Consider the following 19675-nt stretch of genomic DNA (forward strand, 5'->3'; position numbering starts at 1 on the left):
AATTTAAAAATAATAGATAATAAAGAATACATAATATAATAAATTAACAAATTAATAAGAATAAACAAATAAAGGATAAGGGTCAACATCTGTTTCTCAATGTGTTGGCTGTTCTGTCTCCATCTTTCTTCTTGTATTAGGTGCCTGACACTTTCAATACACTTTTATGTTTGCTTCATTTGTTTTGGTGATTAAATGTCAGGGCTCTAAGCAGGCTAGGCAAGCACTTCACCACTGAGCTACCTCCCCAGTCTTTAAAAATTCTCCCTTGAGGCGGGGTCTTGATAAATTGCCCAAGCTATCCTCAAACATGTGATCCTTCTGCTCCAGTCTCCTGAGTAGCAGTACAGTCTTAATCCTCAAAAGTTCTATTCTTCATGGAACAGCTATCTCTTTACTCATGCGACCTTGAACACAATTTTTTTTTGGCATTTTCTCTGTCGCATGTTTCCATTCTCAGGCTGTCAGAACTTGTCTGATTTAGACCTTCCATACATTTTCTTGTAGTCCTGGGCCTTTTAGAAGGCTTTCTCTTCTAAGGATTTCCCAATGTGTGCAAGTTGCTCTCTCCTTTAACCTCAGATCGCCTCTCCCTTTCACATCTGATTGCAGCAACAAATAATATTATTTCAAGGGTTGGATTAAAATCTATACTTTAAAAAGCCTAACCAAACATTGGATTGAAAAACATAAAATTTCAGAAATAAATTTTGGAACCCTGGGTGCATCGTTACTTATAATATCTCATAAGGCCTAGCTTACTCACAGATAGAAACATGGCTCTTTATTTGCCCTCAAATTCTGAGTGGGGAATGCACACTGACAGTGCTTCAGTTACTTCCCACTAATTTCTATTTTATGCATCTCAGCATGGTTCCAAACGACACATGAAAAGAAGCCTCCAGGGTAGAGTTTTATTTTAGCAAACCTTCATGAAGACCTTCTGGGTTCCAAATCAATACAGTAGTAAAATACCAGGGGGAAGTGTGTTAGGGGTATATTTAGAAACCTTATGTGAAGCTGGATTATGAGATCCTGAACTTACACCTGCCCCCTTAGTTTCATTAGGAAAGCAAAACCTCAGCCCTGCTTGCAATTAGGTGTAATTGTTTCCTTACAAAAATAATCGGAGCAATTTAACCAGCGATTTGTTTTTGTTTTTTGATAACTCAAATTGCTGCTCCTATGTGATGAAGTCTGGCAAGGGGTAGGACTAGAAAGCTGATGCTTTTAGTTTCTTGAACCTCCTAACTTCCTGCAGACCTCATTCTGTTATGTTTATTAGTTACCACACCTGCACCACAAGCACTAAGGGGTAGTAAGATACTTTTTCTTCAAGAGGAAACAATTCTGGGCTGGGGATTTAGCTCAGCGGCACAGCGCCTTCCTGGCAAGCACAAGGTCATGAGTTCGATTCCTGGTACCAGAAAAAAACCCAAAAAACAAACAAAAAAAAAAAAAAAAGAGGAAACAATTCTAATAGGCTTATAACTTAGCGCTTCAGCGGATAGGCAAACTCAGCAGACCCCAACCAACATTCCTTGGTGGAATGAGACCATTGTAGCATCTTAGTAAAGATGTTAGTAATAAAGAAGTAACAGAATTTCCTGGGAACTAACTTCATACAAAATTAGATTGCCTTACATATATATCATAACTAATGCATGGGTACTACAGATTACAGGAGCAGATTGCAGGGCTGGGGGCCAGCAAATCGTGGTTTCTATTTGAACTCTGACCCTCCTAGTTGTGTGACTCAAAATGAATGTCTTAACCTTTCTGAGCCTATGATTTCTCCTTTGTAATAAGAGATGTATACTTAATGGAATTAAACAGCTTGCTGACTGTGCAGTGATATCTGCAAATATGTTATTAATCAGTGAACTTCTCAACACAAGACCCAACTCTAGAGGATTTTTGCATGGGAAGACAGGGTCAAGGATAACTTGCTCTTGGGGTGAGCAGTTCATGTTATGTGATTTAGGAATACTTGTCAAATCCTAGCTCCTGAAATTTGCAAAGGGACATTCCATAGCCTTATAAAATACATCTCATAGCAGCTCTGTCATTAATCAGCTGGGCCATCCTGAAGAAGAATGCAAATGAAAAGGGAAACAAACTCATATTTATTGGTAAAGATTTTAGGCACTGGGATTGGTGTTTTATATATTCCACATAGTCCTTATAACTACCTTCATTGCTATGCTTGAAATCCCCTTTTAATCTCTCTGTGGATTAAAGAGATAAATCACCTTGCTCAAAGCCACGCTGCTGAAATGTGGCACAAGCGCAAATTTATCCAAGTTTGTCTGACTTTAAAATTGTCTTTCCTTTTCACTCTGTTTCTACCTTCAAGGGTCTTAGTATCTGACTAACAGTCAACTAGAGATCAATCATAAAGATTAATATAATGAGCAAGACTGATTATATAGGAAATGATAAATTGTCCACGTATGCTCTACCAATATCAGAGGTAAGAGAAAAAGAGACACAATCAAAGTTTATAAGTAATTTGGTAGGGATATTGAGGTCAATATCTGGGTAATTTTAGTTTAAACTGCTTACACTGATGTCCTATGAAGCTACAGGAAGTATTTTTTGAGCATGAAGTTGTTTGAGAATACCACAGTCTGTTTAAAAGCAAAACTATTTAGTCTGCATTTGGAATGTTTCCAAGATGAAAATTTGATTTAGCATAATAAGTGACTCAGCAATTACAGACACAATTTGTGTGCCTTAAAACAAAAATCTCACTCTAAGAGCAGGTGGTTCATTGATTCATACCGAACAAGGATGGTAACCCTCTATCTCTATGGACCAGTGGTGTTTCTATATTGCTAGTGTGCCCTAATGCTTTTTATTTTTTTAATAAAAACACATAATGGGAAAATGATTAGGTGGTGCATTAATTTAGATTGTCACAATGACCTGTTGCTCTTATTGTTATTACTGTAACAGAGAGCACACGAAAGATAAATAATACCTATCCCCATTCCCAAAATCGTGGGGTCTCTGAGTGATAAAACCAGTGTAAGAGTGATCATGTATAAATGCTCTTCCCACTCTTATGGCAAAAGAATTCAAATCATTCAGGTACAGAGTTAACATGGTTTTAAGTCTATATGTCAATGTCAAAAGTAATACTTGGAAGAGATGATGCATAATGTAAATATAATTGTGTAATAATAAGGTATATTCCAGAATAAAATAATAAAATTCAGGAAGCAACTAGAAGTAATTAGGAACAATAATTCTTCATTTTACATGAGTTAACAGATAATAGTTTGTTCTTCATATAGATATTAGAGAATTATAGGTTCAGTGATGTTTTATAAACCTTAAATATAAAGAGCAACTAAAGCGAGAATGCATAGGCTTTTCAGGACCAACTGTGCACATCTTTTTCCGCCTCTGTGTTCAGTAATATTATGTTAGTATCTTGAAATTGTGTATGCTAATATCTGTACCATCAAATTGCTGAATATTACACATCAGGCATTTTATTTTAATTTCAAAGGGCCTATTAAACACATCATTGCCTAAACACTTTTATCAGTAAGATAAATTACTAGAAAATATATTTAAAACAACAGATCTCTATGATAAAAGGTACAAATTGAAAGAAAAATTTCCATAGAAACAGAATAAAACATATGATAGTAGTAAAATAAAGCATATTAACTTGTTGTGAGTAAAAAAAAAAGGAGAGAGAAAAAAGTTTCCCAGGCAGGAAGGTGAAATCCAAAAGGAGATAGAGACAGAAGCACACTGGACAGATGCTGAAACGGAAAAAAGTTCTCTGAGAAAACAACCAGATTAAGGTGGTCTCTTATGCAACACTGTGGAGTTAGGCTTTGTTCTTAAACACAAATAGAAGTCTTAAAATGCTTTAGGCAGGGAAACATAACCACGTCTGAATTAAATAGAGATTTTCTTGCCTAAGAAATGGAAACAGAATGGGAACAGAGAGCTGTGAAAGAATGGGGTTGAGGAGCCCCAAGTAGGAGGATGGTGTCTACTCCTAGAAGCACCACAGTGTTTGCCCAGATAAAACTCTGTGCCTTGTACAAAGATTTGGTGATTGCATGTGGGAGCGTCATGGCATGGGATAATGGAGGATGACGCCAAAGTCTGTTTGGCAACTGGGGAATGGTGGCATTACTAAAAAGGAAGAAGTGAATTGAAGTGGGCTTTGGATACCCTGACTATGACCTGTCTGTGCTAGCCTGGTAGGTACATCCAGAAAAGGGGAGAACATGTAGGTCTCAAACTCAACTGGGAACTTTTGTCTGCGGTATAGAAATTTGAGAGTCATTAGGACAAAGTATAAGCATTTGAACCAGAGATCACAAACTGGAAGTCTTCAGTATAGAGAAAATGTGTAGATGTTTATAAAATTGGATGAGATTCCCTATATGTACTCTAGAGTAAGAACAAGAGCAAATGTGGGGGACAGGACCAAGACGGACACCATAATAGAGGAAAGGATCTCTGTAAAGTCAGTATATTCTGCACTGAGCACTGTGCTCGATTCAAAGTAGGCAATAAGTTAAACGTCCGACAAATGACTGGATAATAAGAGTGAGAGAAAATTTAAGGCAAAGGAATGTAGGGTCAGAGCATAGTCATACATGCAGAGATGGGTTTATTATTAGGTTGACAGAACTGAAGAAGCAGGGAACTTTCATTTCACAGGTCTATTCCACAGCCTCATTTTCCACATGACCTCATTTCACAGGTCTATTCCACAGCCCATAACTAAATGTACTGATTCAAAATTTACTGTTTCATAATTCAGTACTTTTAAACTCTTCCTAAAGAGATTCCACCAAATTGTAAAAACAGTAGGTCTTTCCAAACTTGATTCCAACTCTGTATCGACTTGGGAAAAAAAAGCATCAGATGATGAAAGGCATTTTTCATAATATATCTCATGAATCTTTATAAATTGAAATCCTAAGCTTCAAGAACAGGAAGTTCACCAAGGCACTAGGAAATTTCACTTCTCAGATCAGGACTAATAACATGCAAATGAATAATAAAATACAAATCAATAATAGAAATAGTATGGTTGGTCTGATAGAGATATGGTTAGCTTATTCTGAATAAATTTCAAAATTGGAATAGTACAAAGTGTTCTTTTTAACCAAAGGCAGTACAAATTCAAATGAGTTTTAAAACAAAAACAAATGAAATTATTACTTTAAATTAAAAATTTCTTCAAAGAATTTTCATATTAAAGTTAATAATAATGTCTATTTTGGTATAAATAGTAATAATAACAAAATAATAGTAATAATGCTACATATTAAAACAGCCAAGTGCTTATATTATTATATAGAAATAAAGGAATACAAATATACAAGCATCTATGTAAAAAGGTAGCATAAAGGAGAGCGAGTAAATTTGAGAAATGTAGGGAAATGATCAAATTAACACATATAGGTTTCTCAGAATATAACAAAGCAGCTAGAATAGTAAATCCGAAATTTGTTTGGAAAACCAAGTGAAACAGAGTAGGTAATCTTAACCTTACACAATTAAATAAAAAGTGAGTCACCTGAGGAAAGAAATGTGCTTATGTAGAATTAAAAAGGAGAAAGAATATTAAATGAAAGAGGTAATGGAAACATTAAATATTTTACACAACTCTTCCCAAAATAAATTTGAAATGGATAAATTTCTGAGGAAACTACAAAGTACTAAAATTAAACCTGGAAGATACAGAAGATTTCTGCAATGGTAAATGTGCATGATATTGCAAAAGTTTGAAAGACTTCTCCCTCCAAACAGTGCCAGGCACAGATGGTTTCTTGGGTGAATTCTTTCAACCTTCAAGGAACAGAAACTTCAATACTATTTAAATCATTCTCAAGCAAAGAGATAAAAGGAAATCTTCCAAATTATTTTTCAAAAGCCAACATAACATTGATTCCAAAGCTTTAGTATGAGAGCACAGAAAATAAAACTTAAGAAGAATCTCAGTTATGAATATCACAGCTGAAGTTCTGTAGAACACAGAGGGGTTCTGAGTCACTTTAGCTGAATTTCTTAAGAAAAAGCCAGAGGAATTGGATACATACGATCACCATTTCAATGAAGAACATGTGCATGGATCTTTTGTATTCATGTGTAGATATAAATATTTTAAGCATTTATTTTATGTCTCAATATAATTTAATTTTGCTTATTTAAGATGACATGACAATAAGAATGAAGTTCAATTCTTTAAACACTCATTCATTACTGGTCTTGCATGAAGCTCTTTTATAAAGACCTCTAAAACTCTGGGTGATAGTCATCATTATTATCTCTTACAAAGGAGGTCTCACACTCAACAAGGGTATTTCACAGCTACAGAGTGATACAGTTTGATATGAAACCAAGAAAATGTGACCCTAGAGTTTTTGCATTTTTAGACCAATTTAAGCATATAAAGTTACCATCATCTGGCACCCCAAGGGAAGTTATGTGCTGTGCAGACCACAGATACCGGAAAAAAAGTTGTTTCCATAAGGTCCAGAGGTGATATCTATGTTCCTTGTAGTAAGTACATCTGCTGTGATTAGGTAATAGAAAATCCAGGTTGGTGACGGTCAGAGCTGTCAAGCAAAGCCAGAGGTATAGAAATCAGGAGAGAATGACATGACAACAGCAAGCAGGGAAGGAACAAAGCAATGAGACTCATGCCATTTGTAGAAAGAGAACTGAGAATAGATCTTAGGGTAGAATATTTTGAGCCATAGAACAACCAAAATAGTAGACAAATTTTTTGATGCTTCCTACATATAGATGTGTTTGCAGATAATGTCTATGTTCTTTAAAAGATGCTTAAAAAGAGTTACATGTGCATTAAGTTACACATCCTTGCTGCATATGAGAGTCAGCCCTCAGAAGGGGATGGTGAGGCTGGAACAGAGAAGTGATGATAGTTTAGGGAAAAAAATGCATGAATCTGTGCTCTTCTCTTTCTCCATCCCCAGCAGGCCCCTGTCTTAGGCCTTTGTCAACTCTGTGGATATGGGAATGGGGCAAGAAGGTGCCTTTTCTGGTGACTCTTTAAGCCTTTGTGCCTGTGCTGGCCCATGTTTGTTTCTCACACCCTCCCGTGTGAAAGGAGGATGTGCCAAGAATCTGGATTGCACAGCAGTCCTGATATTTTCTAACCTAGTTCTGAGACTCAAAGAAAAACTGATCAAATTAAGAACAAAGAAGAGATGCAGGGAACGGGGAAAGAAAAGGAGCAAAGAGGACATAAAAAGAATTATGATGTGTGCCAACTCCCCGGATGAATGTAATCATTCTGTGGTGCGAGCATGTACTAATGAAAATAAAAAGTAAAAAACAACAGCAACAATTAAAAGATGTGTGCATTTCTTCTTCCTAGGGATTTCAAATGGTAAAATCTCAATAATGACCTGTGTCTTACCGAGACTAATTATTAATACTTCTGTTGCAATTGAGTGCTTTGGAGCTACCATCACTTGGTGTTAAAAGAAAAAGTATGGAAAACTTGTATTTTTCCCTTGATGTAAGCGCCATATTAAGGAAAAAAGAATTGAAGAATATGGCTGGCTGTTTATAAGAGTTATCATGTAGGGTGGGTCACTGAGTAGAAAATTATCTCTTACTGTGGAAAATTTTCTTTTCAAACATCCTCAGTGTGAAGTTTGATAGGCACAGCCAGAAAATAAGTGCTGTGCTGCTAATATAACTAAAATTAATCACTGGAGGTGGGGTGTGCAGCCTCTGTATTTTAACCAACACCACATTCTACTTGGAAATAATGGAGCTGAGAGCAGGAGAGACAGGGTGAGCCAGGAAGCCATAGGAGGAAAGAATTCAAGGAAAAACTAAATTGCTTACAGTAGGGGAATAAATAAAAAACTGTAGGAATTACTTATCAGTGTAGTCTCAAAGGCCTCATAAAAAGTAACTCTTTGATTTACCTTCCTTGTCTCCTGTAGTGGCTGCCAGACCAAATTAAAAATGGACCCATGAAGCTAGCGAGACTGAGAAAGACATAAAGAATGCTTCAGAGGCTCCAGCTTTTAAGTGCCTTTCCACTTAATTGTCTCTGGTTGCCAGCTCTGGAGGGATGGGAAGAGAGAGAAGATTCAGGGCTGCCTTGCAGTTCTTGCAGAATATCTCAAGGATAAGCACTGTGATTTGTGCATGCAGATTACTACGCTCCTGCACTTTATCTCTATCACAGCACTGCTACCCTCCTTCCAACTGGGCCCATGCCAAGCCTTAGGTATTATAGATTGTCAGGTTGGGAACATTTTGCAGAAATGTATCAGGATAATTTTTTCTAACAGTATCACACTGTGATTTTCAGGTTTTTGATGAGGTGTTGGTTGGACATACTTCTGGGAATACAATCTATCCTCTTTGGCTCAGTCCAGCTCTTCCATGCTGGTATAGCTTTCTGTCCCTCTTCTGACACTGATTCATATGTAATAAACATTTATTGCCTACCTACTGTAACAATGATCTCTTGCCATAATAATAATGTGAAACAACCACAAATCACAGTAATTATTGTGTCTGGAATCAACTGGATGACAGCTATGTGATTCTGCTAATCTTGGCTGGGCTCACTGATGAATCTTCCCGATGGTTAGCTGGCCGTGGGCTGGTCTAGAATGGCACGATGGGACATCTGGGATGACTTGGCTTTTCTCCACTGCCTTTCATGCTCCCCTAGGCTAGTCTGGGTGCTTTTCTTCATGGTGATGGCAGAAGCTCAAAAAAGCAGAAGGAAACACACAAAATCTCTTGAGGTGTAGGCCTAGAACAAGGACTTTGGCAATTTTGCCATATTCTTGGCCAAAGGAAGATATAAACCAATCCAAATTCAAAAGATAGCAAAATGATTCTCTAGGTAAAAAAAAAAAAATCTGCGAACTCTAATGTAACATTACAAAGGCACAGAGTTGGAGTAAAAATTGAGGGTCATCATTACAACTTATCACACATAGTAATGCAGTGCCTGCAAGTGTCTATAGACCCAAAGTTTCTATGATCCCAAGCCTCCCCTTTTCTACTGTGGTAGGGGATATGCACTTTACTAACATCAGTCCTCTGTCGCTGTGGAGAAAGAACAATCTCATTTCACTATGTACTTTTCTCATATGTCTCCCACCTCTTTGGAGAAAGCAGAAATGGTGCATATGAATATAAGAGGAGTTCTTTCATTAAACCCTGGGTTCTGGGCTTTAAGTAGAATGACACTGAAACCCATAGAGTGGGGATGACATTGGGGCTCAGCTCAGATGCCCATTCCTGAAAACATGAAGCCATTCCCCAGCTACTGTGAGTGTTAGGTTCTAGTGGCTGATGTTTGCTTTGTTCTCCAGAAAATTGGCATAATCCAATCAAAGCCTACCTTACTCTAGTGGTTAGACATATATCTTCCTCCACATTGCAGAGTATTTATTCACTAATTGAATGGCATATGAATGTAAGAGGTTACTTCACTGTGTTAAGGAAGAACCAGTTCTGGGGTTCGATTCATACTGCTGAGCATCCATTGGATCAGCCTGAAGCTAATCTGTAGTTTAAACAACATCTTTGCTCAGCTTCTTCTGCTTAACTTTCTCCTACTCTCCAGTATGTCAAGTCTAACGGAATACAGGTCTCAGGTTCTCCGTCTAGTAAGCCACGCTAATAAATCCACAAAACTTAACACCTACTCTCAAGAAGGAAGAAAACATTCTCCTCTTCTCAAAGATCTTGCAGTTCAGGTCCTGGGATAAGTATGATGTAATAGAAGTGGTTTTTGGTTAAGGGAAAACTTCCCAGAAGGACTGGCTGAGTAGTGTTGATGTCTGAAATGTTTAGGGTTTTCAACATACCCTGGGAGTCACTCTGAAGACTCTCAGATAACACTAACTGAAGCTTGGAGAAAGAGAAAGCAGCAAAAAGTCCCGTTCAAGGGAGAAAATAAATCAGCAACACTGACATCCAGTGCTACATTACATCCTAAGTAAGCCCGGTGACTTCATCATGTAACTACTGAAACAGAATATGTTTCCCAGTATAGTGTCTAAGGCTGAAGATGCATCACAGTGTCTAGAAGAGACTGCTGGTTTCCAAGTGTCTGCAGAGCCCTCACCAAACCTCTGTGCAGTTAATATTATTAGGCCTCCTTTTAAAGAGCTCTGACACTTTGACACTCCCCATGAACTTTTTAACTAGTAGTCTGCCTTTGTCTCCATTCTCTGATCAGTGATCCAAACTTAGATCAGATTAATCTTGTAAAATTAGTTCTTAGGGTAAGTCAGTCAGTCTCACAGAACCATAAGAGTAAAAATATCAGAAGCTGGGTGTTGGAGGAAGATGGAAAAGAAAGGGAAAAATCACCGTTAAAGGTACAAGATTTTGGTTAGAGGGAAGGGCTAAGTTTGGTTGATCTACTGTACTGCATGGTGACCACAGTCAATAATAATAATATATTCTGCATTTCAGGATTCCTAGAATAGAATTTTAATGTTCTCACTATAGACCAGTGGTAAGTTGGAGAGGCCATGAGTACACTGATTAGCTTGATTGACTCTTTCCATAATGTACATGTAGATCATAACAGCACATTGTACCCATACATACACAAGATTATTATCAGTTAAAAATAAATGAATTAATGAAACAATTCTCCTTTCACCTTTGACTGCTCCTTAAAACTGAAACTATCTCAAAGTGGTATGAGTGGGGTTTAATGACATAGTCTGTAATGATGTTCTAGCCTATTTCTGTTCTAATGCTTGCTAGGTATGCCCCGGCTGCAGGCCGCTCTCTGTGCATGCGGGGAATCGTGACCCGGTGGGCCTGTAGGTGTGGTTTTCCCTGACTTGATGTGTCTTTCTTCATATTCTGTGACTGGTAAACTTCTAATCATCTTTCCTGATTTATCCCTACCACCACCCTTCTGAAGCTGTCTCCTGATCATATTAATTTAATTTCTACCTCCAGATATATTATACACTGATTATATTCTTTCTGGGCACTCAGGGCACAATGAAAATACATCTATCACAGGGATTGTTTGATGGATGAATGAATTAGAATGCATAATTCTTCTAGAAAAAAAACTGCCTAAAGTTTGAGAGCCTAAAGTACTACAAAAATATAGTTCAAGAGCACTGAGTAAAACACTTTCCATGAACTTTAGACCACATTTATATTTTTATTCATGAAAGCTGGATGTTACTATTACTTTGCATTACTAGTGTTCATATAGTATATATACTTATTTATAATGTAAAGTCTGAATCATGGAATTTAGGAAAGTTTTTCTTATCTTTTGAGCAGCGTGTCATATAAAATACAGACTAAAAGGATAAACCAGTTACCTTGCCTTTGTTAATTTGTATATTGTATTCTCTTTCCAATTTAGGAAAAAGATGCGGGAAGCTTTAATTGTTTCTTTGGGGGATTTGCGTGTGTGTGTGTGTGTGTGTGTGTGTGTGTGTATGCTTGTGTGGGATGAGGGGATATGGTAGAGGAACTCTTGTGAGATATAGTCCGTATCCATTTGTTCTAATTATAGTAATCAAATGACTAGAGACGGAAATTTCTTAAAACAAAGGACACTACCCAAAATTCCAGCATCAAATCAGCAAAGTTGGATGATCACCAAAGAAACAGAAAACCTCATTAATGAATAGAAAAGAGTGAAGGATCGCGCTTCTAATTTTCTCCACTTGCTCTTTGGTGTTAATATGTTTAAGAGTCACTTGGGAAGCTTGATACAAGTGTTTGTGCACAAGTTTAAACACTCAGAAAATTCTGATTAAGTAAGACTGAGTGGGGTAAATGCAATCTGCATTTATAGTAAATATCCCATTTGATTATCATGCCAGAGGAACTTTGACTATATGTTGATTATTCATTGCTCTAACAAGTCTCTAATTACAAAGATTATAAAAACCTTGACAATAAAGGGAACATAGAATATCAACCTTATGTAAGGCAGTATAAGATTAGAACAAGTCAACTCTATGGCAGATCATTTTATTTTATTACGTAGGTCCTTATCTTATTCATCCCTCTCTGACTCAACTTACTCAACAAAACCTAGTCAAAACCTGGCCTTTTGGTCTAATCCAACTTTGCTTGCATCACAACTGCACTCATACAACAGAATATAGCAGGGAGAAACTTAGTCTCAGAAGTTTAAGGGAAAAGGAAATGGTGATATTTTGGTCCATAGGTACAAAGTTGTAGTTATGTAGGATGAATTAGTTTACTGATGTACGATATGAGGTTTATAGCTAAAAATATTATAGTGTGTATTGGTGAAAATTTGTTAAGGACTGGAGATTTACCTCAGTGGCACAGCACCTGCCTGGCAAGTGCAATGTTGTGAGTTTGATTCCCGGTACCAGAAAAAAAAAAAAAAAAAAAAAAAAAGAAAATTTGTTAAGATTGTAGGTTTTAGGTACTCTTATCACACATACAAAGAGTAAGTAAAAGGAAATGTGACTATGTCAGGTGATTTATTAATTAGTTTGAGTGTGGTGGTCGCTGCTATAGTTCTTCTCCTACTGACCTTTAAACTTACACCAATTGCACACTGATAACATCACTTCCATTTGCCACACACACATGTTCACATACTCCTTGAAAACTGCTCTCATTAACATCACTAATGACCCTTATACATTGCTAAATCCAGTGATCAATTCTCATCCATCAGCTGATTTTCCAAAGTTAATCACCCCTCCTTGATTTGATAATACATTTTTAATGACTTCCAGGACACCACATCATTACACAATTATCTCTCACTTCCTCTCCCTGTCTTTCTCTCTCTCCTCTCTTTCTCTCTCATTTTATTTTCATATCTCAGTAGCAACTCTTTCCAAGTCTTTACTGCAATGATTGCTCTTGTTTGAAGTGCTTTGGAGATCAATCCTTGAATTTTTTTTGAAAAAATATTGAAATACCTAATATCTATAGAGAGAGCAAGAGAGAGAGAGAGAGAGAGAGAGAGAGAGAGAGAGAGAGAGAGAGAGAGAAAGAGAGAAAGAGAGAGAAAGGAGAGAGTGTCAGCCAAAAAGTGTATATACATTTCACCAGTGCTCCATATTAATAAATGTCTGGAAGCTAAGGTTACTACTTTGAGCACCTCTTATAATTGTAATGTAAGGTAACTTGCATTACTCTCATGATGTCTCCATAAATTCAGTATTAAAATATTTGAACAAGTTTTTATTTTCAGATGTATATCGGCAGACTCTGTATATATTTGTGCACATATAGACATATACATATGCTCATATACGTATGAGTCACGATGCATATGTACACATAAGCATGTATTTTTAAATGTGACACTGTGCTGGCAAGACAAAGGACAAAGTATCCACACAGGGAACAATGAACTGAAACTAGAAATCCTAGATGATTAGTAAATGCCAAAATCAGCTTTTCCAACCTTGGTACCTCAAAATCTTGATATTCATGGGCTGTATTGACAGGGCACAGTGTGCAAGAGATCAGACCCAACCATCACTCAATGTGAGGAAGATAGTAGATATATTTACTGATGTTTTCTAGGTGATCTCAGTCCACTGATTCTGAATACCATCTTAATGCTATCATCCCCCAAACAATGTGCAAACTAACCCAGCTTTATCTTGCCTTAAATTCCACACTTACGTTCCCTGCACTTGGGGGCTTGAAATCTCCCAAAAAACTCAGTGTCCTATCTTTCTCCCAGTCCTCACCTTACATCTCAGGTTGTGCGAATTCCATCATTCAAACTACTCAGGTCCAAATTTCTTTTGTTTATTTATTTGCTTACTTATATTTATTGGTAGGCATTTTCAGTACATGAAGTTTATATTCATCTGGGGACTAGATAACTGTACATACTAAAGCTTTTTTCTTTCTTTCCTCACCTACCTCTCTCAGCCTCTAAATCCCTTTTTCCAGTTTCTATTCTTGTTGATATTATTATTCTTGGATCATGTCTATGACATACAATATTCACATTAGTTGAGATTATTTGGTTCCTTCACATGACACATCTTAATTTTACTTCCCCTTCTCCTAGTTGTTTGTGCTTGGCTATATCTCCTGGACTCCTTTCCATTTGCAAGAGATCTGTTCCCTGTCTCCTCTATTAATTCTTTATCATACTTTTTGTTTGTACTTTCAGATCTAGATTCCCTGAAGCCAAGTTCATTCACAATTGTCGTCCAGTTCTGTTGGTGCTAGCTTCAAAACATCCAGAACATCTATTAAGTTGGTCCACTTTTGACCTCCTCTACCAATACTCAGCTGGTTGGAGACACTCATTTCTCCCTCAGCTAGTCACATAACAGATTTCCTCATCTCTCTTCTTGCCCCTTCTGTTTTCTATTCACAGTTAACCATCCAATGAGAATTTGTTAATGTATAATCAAATCACATCACTTCTCTACTCAATATGGAGTGAAACTAGAGTCCCTATCAGGGCCTGTGTGTCCCCTCCTGCAGCTCCCAGTGTACTTTTCTGACTTTCTCTCTTTCACTATCTCAGCTATGCTGTCTTTTTTACCATAATCCCAGTGTATCGGGAGTCCTCCTGCCCTCGGCCTTCTCTGTGACTTCTCCGTGTACTTGATTGCTTTTCCTTGAAGACAGTTCTAAACACAATACTTACGAATGCCACCAGACCATCACCCTAGTTCTTCCCCAACTTGATAATTGTTCTCTGTTATAACATTTGTCAGTACTTAGCTTACCTTAACTTTATTTTTTATTTGTTATTTACACCTATTGGTTGATTGCTGGTGGATAATTGAGTTAAATGATTCTTCTGTAAATCCTACTTCCAATCTAAAAGCAGATTCCCTAGATGAAATGATGCACAAAATGGTTCATGTACCTGACAGATCCAGCCTTTTGTCCTTTTGTCTTTGTGTTATTTCAGTGCCTGGTATGTAGCTGATGCTCAGTAAATATTTGTGTAATGGCTGAAAATTTGTTAACCTTACAGCTGTAATTAAAGTGCCTACAAAGCAGATGGTCATGGCTAAGGGAGCCCTACCAAAGTTGCTGTCTTGGATGTGCTGATGTATAGATCACGGATTCATTCATTTATTTAGTTTCTTGCCTCCTGTTAAACCTCCTCAACAAGGAGCATCAGTTTTCTCTCTAGATTTCACTAATATGATTTCTGGATATATTATTAATGTAACATTGAAGCTACTTGGATCTTCTAAATCAAGCAATATGGGATTTTAGCTGTGTCTATAGGTGTTCAAAAATAATTCCCTTTTTCCCATTACTGTGAGACACATGGAGTTTGCCAGGAGTAAAGATATTAAAGATATTATGACTGACACTGTAGTAGGTGTCTTGTTCCATATTGATAACATCTTTTAAAATTCTGGGGACTTGAGCACAATTTGGAACTAATAATATCTCATACTTTTAGGGAAGAATTGAGAATTGAATGAGATCATTTGTGGAAGCATGGATCCATCACTGAGAATATGGCAAGACCTGCACATGAGCCAATGTCACTTCTTTCCCGCTGATATAAGACTGCCCCTCACCCAAATTCATGCTCTTCTTCTCAGTGGTGACCTCTCAGGGTGATGATGTATTTTACTGGATGTGTCTTTCCCCTTGGTAGACTCTAAAGATGACTAAAAGCTTTCAAGCTCATCACTGATAGTTAGATTCCCTCATTTTATTTACCTCTGGAGTTTGTTCCAATCCTCTTACAGTTTTCTCTGTTTCCTTTTCTTGAACCTAGTGTTATAGTGGCCCCATTTATCTGTTTGTTTACTCACTCATTTAGTCTTAATATGCATGTTTATTGAAACCCTACTTTGTGTGTTATTGTGTGCCCAATTTGGGAATGAAAGATGTCTTTTAGGATATTTTACTCTAGGGGGAGGAAAAGATAGATACATGGAATATTAAAAACACAATACAGAAATTGCAAAATGCAATAAAACCTCAGGGGACTTAAAAAAGTGAAAAATGAAATTGCTTAATTCTTCTTGGGACAAAAGCATGGCTAGAGAAAGCTGACCCAAAGTACAGTTTGAGGGACAGGTACTGATTTGCCTGTTATCAAGGATCAGAGTGCTGGTGATGGTGGTGGTAGGGGGTGAAAACAGAAGGGCAAAGTTTATGTTGATGTGAATAAATTGAAAACTTAAGAAATCTTGAAGTACATAAGTGTGTATCAAATTTAGGGAGCGTACAATAGGATAGGTCATGAAGATCCTGGCTGCTCTCTAGCAATTTTGCTATTACTTTAGACATTGAAAGTCACTGAATTATTGCTTTACTTTTTATTTATGAAAGAAACTTTAATCTTTGATTATATCTATACTATATATCTTTCAAAATATTATAAAATATATGAGTACCTACTTGTGAGAGGTAATAGAGAGAATGACAAAAGGCTCATAAATATGGAGAGTGAATGGCACGGTAGAGATGATAATATAAGCAAGTGACAGTGAACACAAACCTTCACTTTGTGTTCCCTGGTTTCATAGAAAAGGGGAACAACTCACAACCTGCTTATTTCCTAGATTCATAGAAAAAGGGACCAACTCATTACCTGATTGATTACTTTTGTCTAACAAAAACAACTATCTCCACTTTATGAGAAGATGCATACCTTTCCTGAGTTTGAAGTTAGAAGATTCTCTCTCTTGTGGGTCTTTGCATAAAGAGTAATAGTCAGAGGTATTGTTTTGGAATATGTTTTATAGATTTATATAGCTTTATACTCTGAACTGCTCCTTTCATGTTGGGCCTTTCGATGAAAGGAAAAGAACATGAGGCTGAGATTTTTAATGGCAAAATCCAGGGGACCAGAGGTATAAGACTCATTCAGAAGACAGGGATGCCCAGAGTAGGGACACAATAGATTCTTTAAAATAGATATTTATATAGTTTTATAGTGACAGAAACAATTTTGAATTTGGCTTATGTTCTTGTAGTCATCATCATGGTAACATTTTTATTTGTTCTACTTTTAGACCCATTCTGAGCTAAGAGATATAAAATAAAGAAGAAAATAATGATGAGCAAATAATTGCCAAGGCTCCTACTGAGACTTCTCATTAAAGTTTTATGTGATAACTTGGTGAGTTGTTTGTCATCTGCAAATTCAGGATTCACATTTCAGACTTAGAATCCTGTTAGAAAAATCATGTTAGATGCTTAGTACTTCTATGTGGCTATGGCTAAGGAGTCAGAGGAGGATCAGAGGCAGTGTCTGTTGCAGGGAGGAACTTCTACATCCTCAGAGCTTGGAAATAATTAGTTTGGAATGATTGAAAGGATTAAAACATTCATTTTTACTGATTTATATTGCAAAAGTAAAGTATGATTGGAGAAAATTGTGATTTTCATCTGTAAAATTGGCAAAGCAAACTGATGTAAGGCTTATGATTTCCCTAATGCAGTGAATCAGTGTTAGATTATTATTTGTCCTTTCACAAATGAAGATACTGATGTGTAAAGGGGTGAACTGAGCTTTTCTCACTTCATAGGATCCATAAATATTATATCCCAGTTATGTGTCCATTTTATTGGTCAAAGTTCTTCCCTTGAAGATACTTTCATAGGAATGAAGATCCCTGATAAGCCATCTAGAGATAGAAACCTTGGTTTTCTGAAACGAGACTGCATGGGTGTGAAAGGCCAGAACTGGGATCACATGATTTCTTAGGATGTTTTCTTTTAGTCACTTGTATCTTCATTACCAATTTGCATATCTCTGTCATTAGGCTGACTTTAATGATGGTACAAATAGCGATGGAGGCTGAGTGGATGGACTGTATATACAACTCTTATGCATGTGGTGGTTGTCTCTAGTAACAGTCTGACTCCCTGACTTATTGGTTTTTCCCAGGAAGAGGTGAAGAACACTTCAGTTTAGAAAAACTGGACTCTTACTTAAAGTGTCCCAGAAGCTGAGTTGCATATTAATCTGTACCAGTGATGGAAAAACACTTTGTTCTTCTAAGTCCATTTGTTCCTTCTTCTTGCCCTTGAAAACCTTCTATTTGAAGCAGCAGGGAACAGAGGAAAACTAGCAGAGTTGATTTTTTTGTATTTTTATCAGTCCAATTTTCTAAGTGTTAGCTCTTAAAATAAGCGTTGCCATAAAAGATCATGAAAAAACTCTTAGTTTGTCACTGCACTCATATGTAGGAGGATTATATGTCTGTAAGGGATGAACCATTAAGGTATTCTGACCAGAAGGCTCTTGGCTTATTTTTATCTGAATGTCACAATCAGCCACCAAATGACACTACAAATAGGAATTTTCCTTAACAGTATAGGGTTATGAATTCCATTTATACTCTTCCACTTTCCTTTTCAGAGTTTGTTCCTTCCTTTCTTTCCAAAAGCTCACTGGTCTCCCACAAGTATACTTGCTTGAATTAAAGGACAAATAGATATTGAAGTCCATGCTGTGATGCATACAGAAAGCAGAAATTAACTTTCAGTCATAACAAATTTACTGTGCTCTAACACCAACAGCCCTTTGAAACTTATTCTATGTGAGATTCAAGCCACATTTTGTTTTAATTTAAATGGTCAACAGAATTGCTCAAAGTTAGATTCAAATTCCTCCAGCTAGTCTTAATTAGTCTCAGAAATAAAATAAGTGAACATTTCCATTTTAAATATTGGAAAAGCCTTTTAAAATATATTTGCATTTTTGTTTACATTTTTTTGTTATTATCTTAACGCACTTTATTGCCATCATAAACAGGGGCAAAATGCAATTATAAATGGTTTCTGATTATAGTTTTTAAAAATTATTCCTCACTACATTATCACATGTATGTTTGACAGTAGCAGTTTAGGGTGTGTTTGTTAAATGAAATTGCCACTTAATGAGAAATAAGTAACATGACTTGGTTGCTCTTGGAATTATCCAATGATAGATATGTAGGTACACCACTGACCCCCACACACACACTCACACAATCACACACATACACATGCATATATTTATTACATGCTCGGCCCTCCTTGATAACTTTATTTCTCAGCATGCTCATGTCTTGAACTTATTCACATTGAGCAGGAGGGCCTATGAACTTCTTCATCTATGGAGCCTGAATCAGCTGTGTGGCTACAATAGGTCCAATACCCAGTAGATGTAAGATTGGTATCTGGCAGTCAGACAACAGCAACAGGGCCAGATATTTCCCCTCATTAGCCCTCGAGCCCTTCTCTGACCAAGAATTCATTCACTTTATGCCGATATCCTTATGTGTTCATTCTAAATTGTTTTATTTTAGATCCAGAACTATGCTGCATTCTTGGTTGTGGCTGAACTTTTCAGTTGAAGATCTGCCTAATCCTGCATTTCCACAGCTAATGTTGACAAAATCCATTATACTTTCTTCAACCCTAACCCCACTTCTCATCTTCATCCCATCTCCATTTTACTTCCACCTACACCACCATCTTCAACTCCATCTACCAACCAAGTTTTAAGCTTGTGTGCCACACTACCTCCGAAGGATGGCTCATTGTGCTCACCATTTCCAAAATCCCACACAAAACCAGATAGCATTTACTTGTGTAAATCATGTGTGGAATTGGCTCACATATATGTACACATAGCATTTCAATTAGTGGAGCAATAGAGAATCAAAAGTTTTATTAGGTACTTCACTGGCTTTCTCCG

The sequence above is a fragment of the Chinchilla lanigera genome, unplaced genomic scaffold (genome assembly GCF_000276665.1).
Source record: "Chinchilla lanigera isolate Chin_1 unplaced genomic scaffold, ChiLan1.0 scaffold00020, whole genome shotgun sequence".
Lineage (NCBI taxonomy): Eukaryota > Metazoa > Chordata > Mammalia > Rodentia > Chinchillidae > Chinchilla > Chinchilla lanigera.